General features: G+C 42.1%; 1 protein-coding gene across 1 annotated transcript in view; it reads left to right on the top strand.

Moving 5' to 3' along the window:
* Nucleotides 1-16,790, top strand: part of AFG2A (AFG2 AAA ATPase homolog A) — a 350,459-nt gene extending 333,669 nt beyond the window's left edge. Inside the window, exons 16-17 of the transcript XR_012012857.1 lie at nt 15,772-15,888; nt 16,685-16,790. The gene's annotated coding sequence lies outside the window, so the exon portion shown is untranslated. The remainder of the gene's footprint in view (nt 1-15,771; nt 15,889-16,684) is intronic.
* Nucleotides 16,791-21,139: the final 4,349 nt, after the last annotated feature.

Below are 21,139 nucleotides of genomic sequence, written 5' to 3'. Positions count from 1 at the left end.
AAGTGCCCCTTGCTCTTTCAGCCTTCAGCATCCTCTCCTTTCCGCGAGCTCTCGTGTCATCCGCACGATTCATTTTGGCACTTCACTTCGATGCTCTTGTATGGTCATCTTACTGTTTCATTTGTGCTTTTTTTTCCTTGTTGGATAGTAGCTCAGGAAGGCAGATAGCACTTATTTTCCTTTTTGAAAACTCTGTACCACTCAGCCCTGTGCTGTATCTCTACGTGGTGCCCAAGAAACATATATTTAATAATGCCAATGAATTAAGGTTACTATATTTAGAATAGCAGCTTTATGGGGGCACTTGCATGGCTCAGTGGGTTAAGCACCTGCCTTCGGCTCTGGTCATGACCTCAGAGTCCTGGAATCGAGCCCCACGTCAGGCTCTCTGCTTGGTGGGGAGTCTGCTTCTCCCTTTCCCTCTGCTACTCCCCCTGCTTGTACTCTCACACACTCTCTCTGTCAAATAAGTAAATAAAATCTTTTTTAAAAATAGCAACTTTATGGATAGTGTCCACAAACAAAATAATGAATAATTTACATAAGGTAAGATATGAAGTATAAATTTTGCCCCAGAGTAAATTGACCTGGCATAGGTTTATGATGTAATGGTCTGCTGTGCTTCTATTCCTGCAATCCTCTAAACCTTATGCCTCATCTGAGGTTCCCACCCCAGTCTTTGAGGAGAGGGAACAGATAGGATGATGGGTTAGTAGCTCTAATCAGTTTAATATGTTGACTTTGGTATCCTAGCTTTCTCCTGTGACTGGGTTTCTTTCTACCTCTTTTCCAACGGGCATACTTCCTGCTTCCTACCCTGATCCTTCAATGATTGACTTTCCCACCCCTGAACTGAGCCCTCTCCATGACTGAGGCCCCATTTCAGCTGCAGATTTCCTATGTCACCAATCTGCCTGGCTGGAAATCTACAAGAGCTTGTACCTGGAACTTTCCTTGGATTTTGGACTAGGTTTGAACCTTTAGTTAATGGCACTTAAATTCCATGCACACTTTCCTGATACGGATTTATCTCCTGATTAATACTTTGGATTCATGGGATTCATGGGATTCATAGCAGAGAATTATTAGAATCTCAATTTCCAAAATGTTGCTGTGAATAGACTCAGGATTATATAAGATCTTTTCTTGATGAAGGAAGGCTGGTTAGCTTGATCACTGGGAGAAGATAATCAGAGTTAGGTCAGGGTACAGGCTAGTAGGAACAGCAATGTTGAGAAGGGAGCAGATGCCAAGCCCTGGCTTCAAGTCTGAACACCAGGATGGTGGTACATTCCACTGGGGCAGCCCTCACTTTGGTGACCTTGACTCTCGGCCACCTCCACTATCCAACTCTCGAAAGTTGAAAGAATGTGTAGAAAACTCTCATTAAAGTAGAAGGAACCAAAATATCTATATGGCACCCAAAGTGCTCCTGGACCCCTACTCTAAACATTCAGGATCAAGGTCATTCTGCTGAGGAGAAGGCAGCCAGAGCTGTGGTAAAGAGCTTAGACTTCACATTCAGACCATTCTGGAATTTAATCCCAGCTCTTCTGTCGACTTCCTATGGGATACCCAGTAAATCCCCCAACCTCACCAATACAAATTTCTTATCCTGTCCTAGGAAGACCTGTTTTTACCAAGAGTATTTTGGATACCAGATGTGTGGGCTTTCTAGACCAAGCAATTATCTGTGGGTGCCAACAGAGTGTCCTACAGTCCATTAGATTCAGACACTAACTACTTGAATTTAGCACAAATCCTACAGGCTAAGGGCTCATCCCATAAGGTTGCCTCCCATTTCAGATACCAATTGCAAGTCTGGGTCACTTGTATTTCTGACTGAATGACTGGCTATAAATCAGAGATTCCCATGACCACCTCCTTAGATTTAGTCATGTGCTAAAATAGCTCACAAAACTCAGGAAGGCATCTACTGACTACCACCAGTTTATTAAAAAAGCATATATAGCTCGGGGTTAGCCAAATGGAAGAGACGCATAGGGCAAGTTATGGAGGAAAGGGAACAGAGCTTCCATGCCCTCTCCAGGCCCACCACCCTCCCAACACCTTCATATATTGGCCAACCCTGAAGTTCTCTGAACCCCTCTGTTTGAAAAAGGGAGCCCTCCATTACATAGGGATGATTGATTAAACCATTAAGCCATCGGCCATTGTTGATTAACTCAATCTGCAGGGTCTCTCCACTCCCCAGAGACTGAGGGTGTGGCTGAAAGCTCTGTCTAATCACATGGTTGGCCCCTTAGGCAACCAGCCCCATCCAAAAATTACAAGGATTTTTAGGAGGTGGCAGGAACTGGGATGGAATCAAATATATATTTCTTATTATACCCAATATTATACTTGGAAACACAAAACTCATAACATCTACCTTTTAAGGTTGTGCAGGACTAAAGAAAATCATGTACATAAGGTGTGACCCAGGTTTGTCTTTAATGAGAGGTCATTGGCCTCTCCTTCCCACCTCCCAGCCGGGACTCCGAGCACAGGGCACGGCCTCCCTGAGTGTACATCCTTCTGCCCTTTATACACATCCTGTGGACATATGAACAATTCAGAAAAGCTCTTCTGCGGCAGCCATCACCTGTTCCTTTTCACAGGAATTATTTACGAGTGTTTGACCTGACGTGGATTTTCTATTTGTGGTTGCTGTTGTTTCTGCAGAGTCCCCTCTTTCTCGGGAATGATATTTCTGGCCAATGGCAGCATATCCATCATTTTTCTGAACTTTCTAAAGCCTGTTTTCCAAAATCCAGGACTCACGTCAGCTCGGCCTGATGGTCCTTTTCCTCTCTTTGACCCAGAATGACGCAGTCAGTTTTTCCCTAAGATCCTGGAAGTTACACAATAGCCATCAAGTTCTTTGTCGTCAGAATTAAGTCAAGAATAGTAGTTCCCTTGTTGTTTCCTCTGTCTTTCTGGTGACGAGAGTATTATGAAGACTGGCAAGGGCTTAATACACGGTTTAATTCTAGCAGAACAAGACTTCTAGTAAAATCTGAACCTTTGAAACTGGTCCCCATCATCACCCAATTTGCCTGTTTATTATCTAGTATTAATAAACCATTTTCCCACACAGCTTTCACAATAATAAAACAGTGATGGCTTACATTTATTGTGCATTTTCAATGTGTGTACCAGGCACTTGCTAAGCACTTTAAGAACATCATAATTTTTAAGCTTAAAAACAACCCAACGAGGAGCTTGGGTGCCTCAGTTGGTTCGGTGTCTGCCTTCGGTTCAGGTCATGATCCCAGGGTCTTGGGATCGAGTCCCTGAATTGGGTGCCCTGCTCAGTGGGGATCCTGCTTCTCCCTCTCCCTCTGCTCCTCCCCCTCACTTGTGCTCTCTTTTACTCTGTCTCTGAAATAAATAAATAAAATCTTTAAAAATCCCAATAAACAAATATATATATATATATATATATATATATATATATACACACACATACACACAGTAGAATATTATATAGCATTTAAAAAGAAGGGAATCCTAGGGGCATCCAGCTTGCTCAGTGGGTAGAGCATGTTGACTCTTGGATCTTGGGATTGTGGATTTGAGGTCCATGTTGGGTGTAGAGATTATTTAAAAATAAAATCTTAAAAAAAAAAAAGGGAATCCTGACATTTGCAACAACACAGATGGAACTTGGGGACATTATACAAAGTAAAATAAGCCAAACAGAGAAAGACACTGCACAGTATCACTTATATATGAGATTTTAAAAACAAAACGAAATGAAAATTCAAATTCATATAAACAGAGAGTAGAAAAGTGGTTGCCAGGGGCTGTGGGGTACAGGAAATAGGGAGTGATTGGTAAAAGGGTACAAACTTTCTGTTATAAGATGATTAAGTTCTGAGGATCTAATGCATAATGTGGTGACTATAGTTGATAACACTCTATTGCATAATTGATATTTGCTAAGAAAGTAGAATTTAAATGCTCTCATCCAAAAAAAAAGAGGCAAATGCACAAGATGATGAACATGTTAATAAACTCAATGGAAGGGGGGGATCCCTGGGTGGCTCAGTGGTTTAGCGCCCACTTCAGCCCAGGGCATGATCCTGGAGTCCAGGGATCGAGTCCGGCATCGGGCTCCCTGCATGGAGCCTGCTCCTGCCTCTGCCTGTGACTCTGCCTCTCTCTCTCTCTCATGAATAAATAAATAAATAGATAAATAAATAAATAAATAAATAATAAATAAATAAATAAATAAACTCAATGGGGGGGTCCTTTCAAAATGTGCATGTATATCAGATCATCACATCATATGCTTTAGATACCTTACAATTTTGTCAATTATACCTCAAAGATGGGTGGAAAACACTATAAGGTAAATGCAGTTACTAGTTCCCATTTTACAGATATGGAAACAAACACAAAGAGATTATGTAACTTGCCTGTAGTTGCACCTACTGTAGGACAGCCAGGATTCTAAACCCAGGGCCTGTCTTAGAACCATCAGATCCCTATTGCTTCTCTCACTTGGGCTCTAACGCTGGCTCCCTCACTCACTAGCTTTGTGACTTTGGAAAGTTGCTTAATATCTGTCTCTCAATTTCCTTGTTTGTGAGAATGAGAATAACAGTATCAACTTCACAGGGACTGTTACACGAATGAAATGAGATCACATTTGGGGCAGCAGGAAGCTTCTCTAGCAAACAGGTGCACATGGGCAGCAGCTGTCAGGACTCCGAGCATCCCTCCTACTCCTGCCACCACCGATTCGCTTTGCTCTCAAGCTGCTCCTTTATTCACACGTTCATATTTCTGTTTTGTTTTTTGTTTCTTTATCTGAGAGAGAGACAGAGAGAGAGCGTGCCCGTGCACGAGTGGTGTAAGAGCAGAGGAAGAGAGAGAATCTCAGGCCAACTCTGGCCTGAGTTGGGGAGCCTGTCACAGGGTCCTATCCCACCATCCTGAGACCATAACCTGACCCGAAATCCAGAGTCAGCACTTAACCTACTGAGCCACCCAGGCGCCCCCCACGTGTTCATATTTCTGAAGCCAGATTCTATCTTATAACCAATGTATGCATTTGATGAGATTTAGCTTTTCTCCCCAAAGAGCTATTACCAGATGGTATGTCTTTCTAAAAATGGCATCTCTGAATCATAGAAATATAATATTTCCATGTATTTCTTTTATTTGTCTGGCTGGTTTATTGAGAACTTAAGGGCAAGAGGCATTTCTTAATTTTTTCTGGGTTCTCTCAACACCCATCACTAAGCCTTACATACTCTAAGTCCTCAATAAATAGTTACAGAACACATGGATGTTTGTCAAAGGGAATTCAGCTCTCTGTGTTGTACAGAGTAAAATATACTCCCATGGGCAGCCGGGGTGGCCCAGCGGTTTAGCGCCGCCTTCGGCCCAGGGCGTGATCCTGGAGGCCCGGGATTGAGACCCATGTCGGGCTCCGTGCATGAGGCCAGCTTCTCCCTCTGCCTGTGTCTCTCTCTCTCTCTCTCTCTCTCTCTCTCTCTCTCTCTCATCTCTGTCATGAATGAATAAATAAAATATTTAAATATATATATATATATATATATATATATATATATATATATATATATATATATCCCCATGGCCCCCAAGTGCCCCCAAGGTGGGCAGGGTATATTTTCCTCCAGAGTCTTTGCACCTCCCAGCAGAGTGGGCCCCTGGGCGCTTCCCAGAGGGATTTGAGAAAATAGCAGCCAGGACAGCCTCTGTGTCTACAGAGCCTTTCCCAGTCCTGCCTTTTATCAGGAAACATTAAAGCAAAGGAGACCGAGAAGCCAGAGGTCAAAAGGAAAATTGATTTGTCTGGGCCACGGTGCTGAGCTCCAGCTCTACGGCGAGCCCAGTACGGGAGATCAGCAGAACTGGATTCTGTTCTCCTAGGTGTGAGGGCAGGTGTGTGTGCTCGTGCTTCCACACCCTGCTCCCAATTAGGACCTGCTGATGCAAATATCTTAAAGGGACTCTATAAGACAGTTAATGCATTCAGGAAGTGGCCTTGCTAAGCATGCAGCTGTCGGGACCAGGCACAGGTGGAGTTAAAGCATTAATTGTTGGGAACAGAGCATGGGGATGGTGTCCTGGGGCTGCATCCGCGGTTGCCAGCCACGTCCAGCCCTTTCAAGACTTATATAGCTACAGAGAGGGAGCAAGTGAACACATAAAAACTAGTCTGGAAGTCAGTCTGCTAAATTGCAAACTGGAGATAATCTTTTCCTCTGAAATTGAGAAAGTTTCTAAATTATTGTTCTGTAAATGAGTAAAGTGATGGCTTGGCTCTGAGAACATTTTTAAAGATTTCAAAGTTGGAAAGAACAGATTGCTGAGTTGTATCTTCCTCCAGGATTACCTGCCTTTTTTTTTTTTTTTTTTTTTTTTGATAGAAAGGTGTTAGAAGCAACATTCATGTGGAACAAAGTTCTGCAGCATGTCTACTGTTTTATAAAAACTCTACAAATTGGAGTTTTGGATGTTGAAAAAGAGCAAGCATTGTCCACCTCCACTGTACACATTGAAACTTCTCTCAGGGTTACAGGGGCTTTTTGTTTTCTTCTCTGGTTTCTGTTTTGATTGACACGGCCAAATGCTGTGCTGCTTTTCTTTGTGTGTTGATAGAAATTGAGATATACTTCTCGATGAGCTCCACTCTCCCAATAAAAGGGGATGGATCTATTTTCTGCTTCTTAAGTCATGTAGCTCAGGTCAAGCGCAGAAGCAGCTCAAATGCTCCTCACAATGGGAGTGACTCGTGGGGGGTGAGGACGGCACCCTCCCCCCAATCTGTTAGGGTCTATTTGCTTTGGTAATTAGTGGAAGAGTCTTTTTCTGGACTTCTTCTTCTTCTTCTTTTTTTTTTTCTTGGCTAAAGATTTACATTTTCACCTCTTCTCAAATGTTTATCTTGGCCTTTGCTTGTCCATCCTGTAGGTGACTGTATTGTCAACTGCAGGGGCAGTGTCCCCTCTGGGTTCCACATGCCAGGTGTCTCTGGGCTGTACAGCCACTGCTGGGAACTTACTGGTACACGGGAGCGATTGCCTTTCTCGCCCACCACGCCATTTCTTTTCTTCCTGATGCTCTTCTGTCATGCCCTGGGTAGTTCTTTCCTCCCTGCTCTTTGGCTTTCCCGCCCACCACAGCTCTCCCCAAGACCCTGCATCTCTCCTTGGAGGAGACTCGAACCTCATGACAGACTTTGGAAAAGAATTAAAGAGTCATGTTTTCTAGAGTGTCTACCTTGGGACGTTAGTTCTGGGAGATGCTTCTCGATAGACAAGGTTTCTGGTCATTTTGAGAAAAGCCCCATAACAGATCTCACTTTTGGATAGTCAGCCTTGTTAGTCAAGGTTAAAATAAGCATGGGAGAAGTCCTGTGCTTAAAAAATAATGAACCAACCAACCAAGAAACAACAAAAATGAATGACATTTCACTTTGTCAATTCTACCCCAGAATTTCCCAGATGATTTGTACTCGGATGTTTCATACCAGTGGCTTCTAGAAAAGACTTCTGGCATTGCTGTCCTAGAGCATCCCAGCCACCTGCGAGGCCCAAAGAAGCCATAGCAATTTAGCAGAACTGTTTAATCAGGTTCCAGAGAGCTGCATGTGATCTCAATTATATTTAAACTTTTACATTGTTGTCCTAAAATAGATGGCCCTTAGAAATCAAGGTGGATTATTAATCTTCAAGCCCCATTAAGTGGAGACCATCAGGCCCATACACATGAGAAAAGGCAATTGCTGCACTGGACCAAATCTAAGCAGTGAGATTAGAAATAGGCAAACTCGTGATGTTGTGGACTAAGGTCCCCTGACCCAAGAACAGCCTCTTGAGGAAACAACACCCAGTTCTGGTCCTCAGTTGCATTCACGTAATGAAACTTGATTTGGTCAATGCCCTCAGGAGTGATCGGTCTCAAAACAACTGACTCCCATTAAGAAACCACACACACAACACCAAGTGTTGGCGAGGATGTGGGGTAACAGAAATTCTCATGTATTACTAATGGGAATCCAAAATGGTGCAGCCACCCTGGAAGACAGTTTGTCAGTTTTGTACAAAACTAAACATACTCTTACACTGTGATCCAGTCATCATGCTCCTAGATATTGACCCAAAAGAGTTAAAAACCTATATTCACACAAAAACCTGCATGCAGAGGTATATAACAGCTTTATTCATAACTGCCAAAACTCAAAAGCAACTCAGATGTCCTTTAGTAAGTACAGGGATACATGGTGGTAGATCCAGACAATGGAATACAGAGAGCTAGAAAGAAATGAGCTATCAAGCTATATAATAAGACATGGAAGAAATGTAAATGCATATTACTAACTGAAAGAAGCCAATTTGAAAAGTGTATATATGGTATTATTCCAACTCTATGACATTCTGGAAAAGGCAAAACAATAGAGACAGTAAAAAGATGAGTGGTTGCCAGAGTTCAGGTTGGAAAGATGAATAGGCAGGACACAGATAGCGTTGTCCTGGTTTTAGGGCAGTGAAACTATTCTGTAGGGTATTGTAATATTGGATATGTGTCATTATACATTTGCCTAATTCCATAGAATTTACAACACCAAGAGTGAACCCTAAGGTAAACTTTGGCCTTTGGGTGATGATATGTCAAAATAGGTCCCTCATAATAAAAATACCACTCTGGTTGGGGGTGTGGACAATGGGGAAAGCTCTACATGAATGAGGGCAGGGGGTATATGGGAAATATCTATTATCTCCCTCTCAACTTTACTATGAAACTTAATATTGCTTTAAAAAATTGTCATAGGGATGCCTGGGTGGCTCCGTCATTAAGCATCTGCCTGTGGCTCAGATCATGATCCTGAGGTCATGGGATCAAGTCCCTGCTCAGTGGGGAGCCAGCTTCTCCCTCTTCCTTCACTCCTCTTCACTGCTTGTGCGCTCTCTCTCTCTCTCTCTCTCTCAAATAAATAAATGAAATCTTTTTTTTTAAAAATTGTCTTAGGGCAACCCAGGTGGCTCAGCGGTTTGGCGCCGCCTTCAGCCTAGGGCGTGATCCTGGGGACCCGGGATCAAGTCCCGCACTGGGCTCCCTGCATGGAGCCTGTTTCTCCCTCTGCCTCTCTGTGTCTCTCATGAATAAATAAATAAAATCTTTAAAAATAAATAAATAAAAATAAAATTAAAAATTGTCTTAATGAAAAAGAATGCAACTCAGAAAAAAAAAAAAAAAGAAAATTCACACAAGGTCGACATATAAACCAGAATGCTGATGATGTTCAGAACAGAAATGCCAAGGGTTGCCACGTGGTCACATTAACTGATCAGTACATTCTCTTACTATGGGAACAATGCACAGAAGCCAGAAATTACAATCACAACATGGCTTTGTGAAGAAGAAATCTGAGCAAGGGAATTTCATTGGATAGTAATGTTCAATACAGGGTTAGACTTGATAAATAGAAGGATAATTACACTGGCAGATCCAGACATATCTCTCCCCTGGAGTTGCACTGAAACATTCTTCCTATGAGAAATCCCCTTGTTCTACATTGAAGATCACACCTATCAGGGGAAGAGACAGAAAGTTTTCAAATTAGATTCTAGGCCTTTCAGTACCCACATTCTAATTGTCTGAGTAGTACTTGATTTTTCTCTAGAACATCTCTACTTGACATTTCCAAATAGTTGATCTGCAGATGACTGGTCCCCAAAACTACTCCCACTTTCAGAGACTTTTTTTTTATATTTGGGCTACCTCATTTCATCCCATGTATCCTGACTACTTTATGGTCCAGCCTAGCTATCTGGACCATTTCCTTAATTCAGATGAATTGACCATTTTGCGGAAGGTAGATATATGTCTACCTTTGTTTGTCTTTGTTTGTCTTTAATTAAATTTAATTTAAATATATAAAAAAAAAAAAACTGGTCTGGACTGGTCTGCCTTTGGTAGAGGCCTGAGCAGAGACAGGAGAACATACAGATAGTGCTCCCTATATTTGCCATTCAGGAACTTCTCAAACAAATAACTTTTGCCCCCAGTTTGTTATGCTTCTTGGGTTAATTCAAGGCAATTCAGGTCAACTAGTATAACAAATATTTGCTTGCCAAGTGTTATGGACTGAATGTCTATGTCCCCCAAAAATTGGTAGATTGAATTCCAATAGGATATTATTAGGAGGTGGGTCTTTGGAAAATAATTAGGTCATAAGGGCAGAGCCCCCATGATGGGACCAGTGTCCTCATAAGAAGAGAGCTAACCCTCTCTCTGCTCTCTACCATGTGAGGATACAAGACAAAAAAGTCCCTCTGCAAACCAAGAGGAGAATTCTCCCCAGACACTGAACCTACTGACACCTTGACCTTGGATTTCTCAGCCTCCAGAATTGATATGAAAAAAAACCTTTGTTGTTTAAGCCACCCAGTATATGCTCTTCTGTTATAGCAACCCGAACTAAGATCCCAAGCTCCTATTATGTCTAATAGTGCTGTCAAGGAACTAGAAACAGAGAGTCAGGAATTCTGACCCATGTTCTAGGATTCCACTCACATACTGACCTTAGCAAATAGTTGTCAAAACATCTCTGAGTGTGCACAAATTCTGCACTGAGCAATTGAAAATACTTCCTCCCATCTGTATCATTCTATTTTCCTGTCACACTGTCTCACTTCACCCTTGTTTTGTTTTTCTCCCAGTACCAGACCTGGATGCCTCAAACTTTTATCATTAACTTCTATAACCGCTCAGTCTAAAGTCATGGTCCATCACTCTCCATCCTCATTTTGCTTTTGCATTTTGCTCATTATCAAAAACTATTTTACTCATTTGTTAATTGGTAGTCCCTGTCTTCCTCATCTAGAAAAAGTAAGCTCCACGAAGGTAAAGACATTCATTGCCTCTTATAAATGGTGATACTCCCGAGTCCCTAGTCCCTAGAGCAGCCTTAGTATGCAATAGGAGTTTAATCAACACACACTATAGGGAAGAGTGACTGAGTCAGTGAGACTTGTAACCACCATCCCTAAAAGCTTCAGTCAGAACTTGATTATCTACAGAGACAGGGAGTGCACATTCTGTGACTCCCACAAGATAACATTTCTAGCAGGTGGTAGTAGGGGTTGCTATCTGCTCTGTCAAATGAGACACACTCAAAGTGCGTGTTCTCTCAAGACCAGGGGAACCAACTCAGCCATGGAAGTGAGGGACTGGCAGGAACAGGTGGGTCCTGATTGACATGGAGCTGAGTGGGAGCGCAAGTGAGAACTTGCCTGTGTTTTGCTCAAGGGCAGGAAGGTTTTAACAAGAAAGAGAGGAAGGAGAATGAATTAAAGATAAGGAACATGATAGAAAAGGTAGTGTCAGGGATGGAATAAAGATTTATAAAATTTACCATTCTAGGGATGCTTCAAAGACATCAGAGTCAACCCTCTACCTTTACTCTCCTCTACAACCACCCTGATGAGTGGCCATCTTTTCCTAGAACAACTTTGCCTCATGATGGGAAACTTAATACCCAGTGTTACTAATGGCACCTGACATTTATTGAAAACCTACTATGTGCTGTACTGGGCTACCAGGAATTCTGCATAAGGAGCGCACTGCATTTTGCAGGGACTATGACATGAATAAGGGCTCCTCTCATGATGGATCATGGGGTGCCACCCCCTGGGGTAGGCACGTGGTAATCCGTGGCAAAGTTAAACCCCGAAGTTCCTCCGTAAAGTGATCTGACCCCTTGACATCCACCTCCTTGTAACTTCCACCTAATGGCCCTGACTTTGCCTGCCGAGACCCTCCAGAATGCCATCAGCCCTTCCCTTTCCCATGCCCAGCTCCTCTACACACATACCCCGCTCACTGATTCTTGAGCTCTTCAAAACATAAATTGGTCAAACCACTTCCGACTTAAAAACCTTCAGTGGCTCTTGAACCAAAGGCCAAATTCCTCCCATGGTTGTTCCTAAGGCCTGTGTGACCTTCCCTGCCTATCTCTCTACTCCCAACCTGAGCCACTCTCTTTGTCACTTGCTTCCCTGAAGCCACACTATCCTCTTCTAGGGATCCCAAACATACCAAGGTCCTTGCCACTCAGAGCCTTCACATTCTTACACCCTTCCTTAGCATCCTCTTTACCTCTCTCCTTATATGTTTATTCCTTCTCCGTTTTTAGGTCTCTGATTAATATCATATCCTCAAAGCGGACTTTTCTAGCCATAATAGCTAAATATTCCAATGGCATTTTCTATCTCCTGTGATCTTTTCTATCTCATTTTCATGTTTATTTCCTTTCCAAGATTTTAAAGCTCACGTTAAAATAATAATAATAAATCTGCTTACTTGTTTTTACCATTTTGCTCGACCCAAATGCAAACTCAAGAAGACAGATACTGCCATCTTTTATACCACTGAATCCCCACTTCACTCATAGAAAGCATTCCACGAATATTTGGTGAATGAGTGAATGAATAAATGAATGAATGAATGCTAATAAGTCGACTTTTGATGGGCCCCTAGATAGCTTTAGAATGGGGGCTGGTTGCCAGAGGAACCAACTGTATGATTAGAGGGTTACGGCCTTCAGCCCCACCCCCTGAGCTCTGGGAGTGCAGAGGCTAGAGATTAAGTTATCCTTATTGGGTCCATTCTTCTCCCAGATAAAATGTGCTCAGTTCTTTCAAATGTTCTTCATATGCCATGGTACTTCTGGCACAGAACAAGTTTTCTACGTTATCCCTAAAGTACAACTCTCCAGGTGTAATTGAACTTAAACAGAATACAGTGGGATGGTCTTCTCCCCTTTCTATCCATGCTGGGGCCCAAGAATTAGCTTTTATTAGGGGAGGTGGTTGAAAGAGTTAAAAAACTGCCCTGTCTATACAGTAACCTCAGATTTTGCCTAGTAGTAGTAGTACAACTAGTAGTACACTAGTTAATATTTATTTACTTTTCACTAGTTAATATTTGATAACAAGCTAACTCTACTCCCCACCCGCTAAAGCCATGATCTGTACAGCTTGCCATTTCAGTGGTGTAGATACTCCCACCATGGCTGATTTCAAGCTACAAAATGAGATCACTGGACATAGATTTGGGGAGAGCTGCTGCCATAGAGTTGGCTCCAGTACACCACTGCTGCGCCCCCAGCTCCTGCCCTTCCCCCACATTTCTCGACTCCCACACAGACCCACAATCTCCCATGTCACTGAAAAACATCACATAAGAGAACCCACACATCAGTCTATGCAAACACTCTGAGTTTCTCCATAAACTTATTAAAAATTCTTTGTTTCCTTTTTCTGACCAAAATCAGTGGGCAAGAGACAAGTAGTTCTTTTGTTGTTGTTTTGGTTTCTTTCTTTCTTTTCTTTTTTTTTTTTTTTTTTAAGATTTTATTTATTCATGAGAGACACAGAGACATAGGCAGAGGGAGATGTAGGCTTCCTGCAGGAAGCCCGATTCAGAACTTGATCCCAGGACTCCAGGATCACGACCTGAGCCAAAGGCAGATGCTCAACCACTGAGCCACCCAGGTGACCTGTTTTGGTTTCTTTTATTCACTACATTCATTTCTTTTTCTCCTTAACTCTCCCAACAGGTGGTACAACTTAAAAAGGCATAATTTAGCATCAGGCTCTTCAGTGAGTGTGTGGTTTTCCAGCACATAGGGCTGTGATGTCATTTGAACACCAAGTGGTGTGTTTCTTCTTCTTCTTCTTCTTCTCCTTCTCCATCTCCTTCTCCTCCTTCCCCTTTCTTCTTCTTCTTCTGTTTCTTCTTCTTCTTCTTCTTCTTCTTCTTCTTCTTCTTCTTCTTCTGTTTCTTCTTCTTCTTCTTCTTCTTCTTCTTCTTCTTCTTCTTCTTCTGTTTCTTCTTCTTCTTCTTCTTCTTCTTCTTCTTCTTCTTCTGAGCATGCTTCGGAACTATATTTACCATGTTTTTTATTTGGGTCATTGGGAAAAGACTGGCAATTAGTTATTTTGGCAAAGTTTCAGTTATGCCTGAAAAAGGAACACAGACTTAACATGTTATATAATCACTCTTAAACCACCTCTGGGAAGTTCTCCAAGCCCTGTGTGTCAGTCTCCATTGTGCATGTCAGGACATAACCTCTATAAGAATTTCCATTTTGTGAAGCAGGGTGGGGAAATGCTGTGAGACAGAACTGAATTTAACTGTGAGGTTGACTTGTTATGGGAGAAGTAAAAGGAAGAGTTTATCTTATCCTGAAACCCACACATTAATCCTTAGGCAATGCTGGGGCACAGACTATCTTCCCAACCACTGGACTCCATGTTGTAAAGTAGATTTCCTGTGGAATCCACTTGTTTCTGTGGGTGATTTTTCATTTTTGTATGGTAAACTTTTTATTTAAGTGTAACTGTAACATGCTTATGAAAAAGTGCACAAATCATAAACCTGCAGCTCAATGAATTATCACAAAATGAATAGACCTATGTAACCACTTCCCAAGGCCGCAGGAAAAAAAAAAAGAGAGCACTACCAAAAGTTCTCATGTGTTCCCCCAGGTATTGCCTCCCCACTTTCCCCCAAATGTGATCACTCACACTTCTATGGAAAAGTTTTCATTTTACTTCTCTGATTCTAAATCAAAGTTCTAATTTTTTCCCCATAATTGTCTTAAAGAACTCTTTTTCATGTTTATGAACTAGAGATTGAGAAATTGGGGAGCACATTTGGGGGCATCACTGAATCAGATGTTGAAATCTAGTAGAGGTCAAGGCCACCTCTAGAGCATGTAGGAAACTGAACATACATTTTTTGCAAGGGTCCTGTCTATACAAACAATTTAACTAAAATGTGTACTACAAGATTCATAGAGCCATATGAGGGATAGTGATTTATCATAAAGATTTATAATAGTGGTTACAGGACAAGTACTTAAGTCTTTGTTTATTGTCCAATTGATGCAGCTGGAGAGTTAGTACTGTCCGGGCACTATTTATTCTGCTTCAGATCCAAGAAATAGCTCTTCCTGTCCTTTATTGTCAATGCCTTGCTTCTGGCTAATTTTACATCTCTTACCACAAGAAAAGATAGCAATGCTGATATTACTCACAAACTACCTGGCTCTTCTGAATCATGAAACAATATAACTCTTCTTGCCTGTTCCTAATTCTGTTTATTTAATTCTGGCTACATCATTACTTGTGATGCTGCATCGTTTACCATGTCATTCCTTTTTTTTTTTAATTAAAGATTTTATTTATTCATGAGAGAGAGAGAGAGAGAGAAAGAGAGAATGGCAGAGACACAGGCAGAGGGAGAAGCAGGCTCCATATGGGGAACCCGATGCAGGACTCGATCCCAGGTCTCCAGGATCATGCCCTGGGCTGAAGGCGGTGCTAAATTGCTGAGCCACCTGGGCTGCCCTGCCATGCCATTCTTAGATACTGGCTTCCAATGACACTCTCCAAGTTATTGTTCTTTGTTGAGATGCTTAAGAATGCAAGTATTACCCAAAGCATGCAGGAAATTGTGAATAATGATTCATTTTTTTGGTCGTGTTAAATCTGCCATTAGGAATTTTACAACATTCACATAGAACAATACATCTTCCAATCATGTTTTCTTGAACTATTTAAGGCCATAGTCATCACATTTGTAGGATGTGACTACCATGTTGACTGTCCTTCTGCTTTCTCTACGTGGCCACCAGCAGGGAGGATGAGTGAAGCGCCCATGAGCAGAGAGAGCATAAATGGTTCCATTCTCAGGGTCATGTTTACACTTTATCTTGCACAGGTCAAGATGGGCCCAACGAGTATTAATGTCACCACATCATTAGGAGGCAAGAGAAGACATTGATCAGAAAGATCTATTGGCTTTGCTCTGCAAGGATCTTAAAAGTTCTTGGATGAGGTAAGTGCTGCCACCTCTGGAGGAGTGCCTAACATGTAGGGTGTGGCATATAGATTGTCCTCAGCACCAGCAGTACACAAAGTAAAGGATGCCTGCCATGACCACCATTGACTTCAGGTGATTTAGATCAGAGGCAATACCATAGTTGGAACACAGATGGGAAGAACCAGTGTGCACAGGCTCAAATGTGCAGCTTAAGTCCAAGAACCCATTGCTGATCCCCAGTAGTCTGAAGTCCTGAACTTTTCTTATGTCTGACATGAGTGAGAGTCATCTAAAATCAGTGTGTCCATACCATCCTTCTGGATGATCCCATAACATGGTATTTGGTATTTGGTATATGGTATCAGGGCCCCATAATATTGCCATAGATGTGACCCCAGAGTTTCTTGGGGCCTCTGGTCAATCCCAAGAGCAAGGTAGAGGATCAGAGAACACCTAAAGGGAAGGATGGAGTACATGAGGGTACAGGCCTGAGCATGGGTCTCTGTTTCTGAATGGATCTGCAGGCCCTGGGTGGCTCTAGACACCACAGGGAGACTTAGATATTTTCAAAGAATGCACTTCAAAGGGTGGGGGCTCCTGAGGCTTGTGGTCTGGGAGAGGCGCTGGGCTTTCATAGGTATAAGGAAGATACTGATGTTGATAAGATTACTAAGGCAGGGCCTTTTATATTGATTTTCTTACTCCCAAAGTCTTCCCCTAGACTTCCTATTTCCTGAAAGATCTGCTATGGTACCAAGGGAGAAAAAAAGGGTGTGCTTATGGCTTTTTCTTTCTTTCTTTTTTTTTTTAGCGAGAGGGTATGACACTGCAGAAATTGTCTATGTCTTAAGGGTCAGTCTTGGCTTCCTGCTAGATGCATATCTTCAGGTATGTTATTAACCATCTGGTTTCTTTATCTATAAAATGGACATAAAATAATACACAACAAAACACACAAGACGTTGTCAGAATTAATAGGAGATAATGTGAATGCAAAATGTTTGGCAAACTGGAAAGGACTATCCAAATATAACCTTGTGTTTTTTTAATGTTTACATGTACTAATTGTTCAGCTGAGTTCTTTCAATTCACTCTCCTTTGAATCATAATTTTAGAATTTATGCCAATTATACTATTTGAAATCTATGTCCTGAGTCCAGTAAAGGATACCATGGTCCCTTCTTTACTCTTCTTGGAGAGTTCCTTGACTTTGAGACCCTGATTCTGGCCTGCCCCAAGCACTAACCTATGTGTCATACTTGCCTTGAAGTAGAATAAAAATAATATTTTACCTATTTTTCTAGCTAAAATATATTTTTAAACCCATCAGTCTTGATAAGGGATACATACTTACATGACCCGGGTTCCTAAAAAGAAGTGAATGAGTGAGGCCATGCTGGGCACAGCCTTGACTAGCCCTGAGTCTCTGGCACCCAAGTAAGAAGGAGCCTAGGGGAACAGGGTTTTCAAATAAAGTGTGGAAGGCAGCCTCTAAAGTGGTCTCCAAGGATCCCCACCTTCTTTGTCTACCCCCTCCCTCATGGGGTAGGCTTGGCTTACTGGCTTGCTCCTAATGAAGAATATGGAAAGGAAACAGTATGTCACTTCCATCAGTTAGACTCTGTAAGATTAAAACTTTCATCTTCCTAATGGACTATCTTCCTTTTGGTTCTAATGAAGCAAGCAGCCATGGTGGAGAGGCATATGTGGCAAGGAATTAAGGACAGTCAACCTTAATTGACTGCTTAAAGTCCACCTTTCAGAAACTGAATCCTAGCAATAGCCATGTAATATGGGAAGTGAAGTTTTCCCTAGGTAAATCTGATGCAATCCCAGCCCTGGGGGACACTTAGATGGCGCCATGTGAGGAACCCTCAAGTAGAAGATCCAGCTGTGCAAGTCTGTAAGAAACTGAGAGAAAATAAATGTGTGTTATTTCATGGTGCTAATTTTGTGGCAATTTGCTATGTTTCAATCTATAACTAATACATTTTTAAAAATTCTAAGAATTACTAAATGTAATTAGTACATATAGCCATAATGAACACAGTCCCCTCGCCACTGGAGAAGATCAAATATTTATTAGCTTTAAAACAGTATAGGTTAATTCTGTTACAATGAATACTGCCAGAGACACACTTAAAAAAATTATACCAGGATTCATTTTTAAAATATTTCTAAACTCCAGGATTAATAATATTTCTTGGTCAAATGAACCAGGACATCTGACTTGAACTTACTGTGTCTACCTTCAGAACGAATTACCCTGCTTGCTCAGCCAATGTTTCTGTCAGAGAAAATATTCTTTTGAGTTCACTTGGAGACCACTCACCTGTGCATTTTACAGCTGAAATGAACCGGGATTCCCGAGACTGAGTGACATACCTGAAGCCACATGGCTCATTAAGGCAGGGACAGCACGAATTGCAGTTCTTTCTGTTCCTGCCTCTTCCTCACGGAACACTGGTGATTCTTCTGTGATCACGTGTGGTCCCTCTGCCTCTTTCCCACTCAGGCTGGCCCACTTCACACCTCCTTACTGCTGGAGCCTTCCAGTTGGCCTTCTGCATTCCTTCCAGTTCTTTCTTCAAACCACATTAAGACTCATCTTCCTACAACCTCACTTTCCTCCTGCCCCTTCCTTGATCAAGAATCACAAAAGGCTACCTATACCTAGAGTTTTCTAAATCAAATTCAAACTCCTCTGCCTTGTTGTCAAATCCTCCTGAAACTGGCCCCAGCTTACACACCCATCCACCTTTATTCCCCATTCTGCCCAGCACACCTGGGCACCATCACCAGAGAGCTCTCTTACGCTCTGCTGTGACATACGTCTCCCCACTTGCCTTTTTCAAAGGTAGGTTTTAGTGCCTCCTCTCCCCTAATACCCTTCCTTCTTCCTATTATGAGTCCTTAAAGAACAACTTCAAAGAACATCTTGAGCTTCATATTTTCCCCTCAGCACTTATCATGACCTAACCTATATATTGTATGTTCACCTATTCATCCTGTTTACTGTCTTTTTTCTCCCCATGGAATGTAAGCTCCATGATGGCAGGGGGATTTTTGCTATTCTATTCACTGCTGTTGTCTCAGGGGCTAGAATAATGCCTGACACAGAGGAAGCAATTAATGTGTATTTCAATTAATAAATTAAATTCTACTTGCTCTATTAAATTCTCCCTCACACTGCTATCTTTCTTTTTGCAAATACCTAAACATTTGGTCTCTCTAGCACCCAGTCAGGCTTTGTTTTATGAATTCTATTTTGTTTCTCTGATCTGTAGAACTACTTGTGTATGTTTATGGATGTCCAACCTCCTTTCTTCCCTTCTTGTTCTAGAAATATACTTGCCACCCCACTTCGCCTAACTCCACAGAGGCGGACCCTAAGCTGGGTCAGTCATTCCTCTGGCCACAGACAATGGTCAAGGGATGGGCGTAAGACTCATGCAAGGACAGTTGGAGGCCTTCTCATGACTTCATTATTGAGGTTCCTATAGCTTTTCCTTTGATTCCACAAGCTACCCTTCTAATAAATCCCCTTTTGCTTAAGTTGGCTTGAGTTACCTTTCTGCCATGTGCAACTTGAAATCTGTGTCTTGTATTTTCCTTATCTTTTTCAGCTTGCAGACCAAATACATGCATTTGGTTGTATATAGACTTCTATATTTTAAATGACAGGTAGTTCAGTACAATGTACCCCCTACTTTGTTATGCAAGTAGTGAATTACTACAATGAAAAAGCATAGGGCAGCCTGGGTGGCTCAGTGGTTTGGTGTCGCCTTCAGTCCAGGGCCTGATCCTGGAGACCCGGGATCGAGTCCCACATCAGGCTCCCTGCATGGAGCCTGCTTCTCCCTCTGCCTGTGTCTCTGCCTCTCTCTCTCTCTCTCTCTCTCTCTCTGTCTCTCATGAATAAATAAATAAAATCTTAAGAAAAAGAAAAAAGAAAAGTGTATCTACTACACTATTAACCTGTGATCCAGGTGAATCTGTATGACAAACATAAGAGAACAGTAATGGCAATCGTGATGGGGGAAAAATACAGAAGGCAACTTTTTTTAAGTTTATTTTTAAATTTTTTAACATTTTACTTACTTATTCATGAGAGACAGAGAGAGAGAGAGGCAGAGACATAGGCAGAAGGAGAAGCAGTCTCCCCACAGGGAGCCCATGCAGGACTTGATTCCAGGACCCCAGGATCACACCCTGAGGCAAAGACAGATGCTCAACCAATGAGCCACCCAGGCATCCCACAGAAGGCAACTTTTAAGTGTACCATATACTATACTTGTTATAGTTCCACTTTCCAGATGGAAGAATTTGAACTCAAAGAAAGCAAATATAAGGTCTGGTTTTATAGTTGCAGAGTTCTTTCTTTCTTTCTTAGAGAGAACATGTATGAACAAAGAAGGAACTGAGGGAAAGGGAGAGAGAATCTCAGGCAGACTCCCAGCTAAACATGGATCCTGATGTGGGGCTTGATCCCAGGACCCCGAGATCATGACCTGAGCTGAAAGCAAGAGACGACTGCCCAACACACTGAGTCACCCAGGGGCCCTGCAGCTTTCTGAGTTCTTTAGTAGTGATGGACCGGGATGAATTCTGATTCAGTTTTCAATAGCCTGACTAGGTTATTTACCACCAATATTTTCATTTTTATCATTAGTGCATAAAAAAAGATGACAGGCACCTATTTCTCAGGATTGTTTGAGGATTGTTTCTTTTTTGAGGTAATATGTGTAAATGATTTAGCTTAGTTTCCCAAGGAAACAGAACTTGAGCCAAAAGCTTATACGCTAACATTTCTATGGGGGATGTAATCCCAGGGAAGCATATGTGAAGGTTAAAGAGCAGAGGGGCCAGGAAAGAAGTAAGCAAACCTGCCAGATTTTGGTAATCCTCATGGTTCTGCCTCCAAATAGTCTGCAGCTCCTGGTACAGTCTATCTGGGTAGAAGAAGGGAGAAGAAATCGCGGGCTGGCTTCTACTCCAATTGGCCAACATTTGCCCACAGAGCGTCAGTTCCCTGTACTTCCAGGGTGTATGACCTACCTTCTCTGGCAACTGATACAGGAGACCTCAAAGTGTGAGCCACAAAAAGTTATCAGGACTCCTACTTGCTTATCCTCACTCTGCAGACTGATGAGACAGCCAAATGAGCTATTGAAAAAGTATGTGCACCAAGAGGTCTCCCAGAATTTCACATCTCAGTGGCAACAAGAAGTCCCAGAGCAGGAAATGGAGAGGTTCATATAGTGTG

The sequence above is a fragment of the Canis lupus genome, chromosome 20 (genome assembly GCF_048164855.1).
Source record: "Canis lupus baileyi chromosome 20, mCanLup2.hap1, whole genome shotgun sequence".
In the NCBI taxonomy this organism is placed as follows: domain Eukaryota; kingdom Metazoa; phylum Chordata; class Mammalia; order Carnivora; family Canidae; genus Canis; species Canis lupus.
This window is presented reverse-complemented; position numbering and strand designations above follow the sequence as displayed.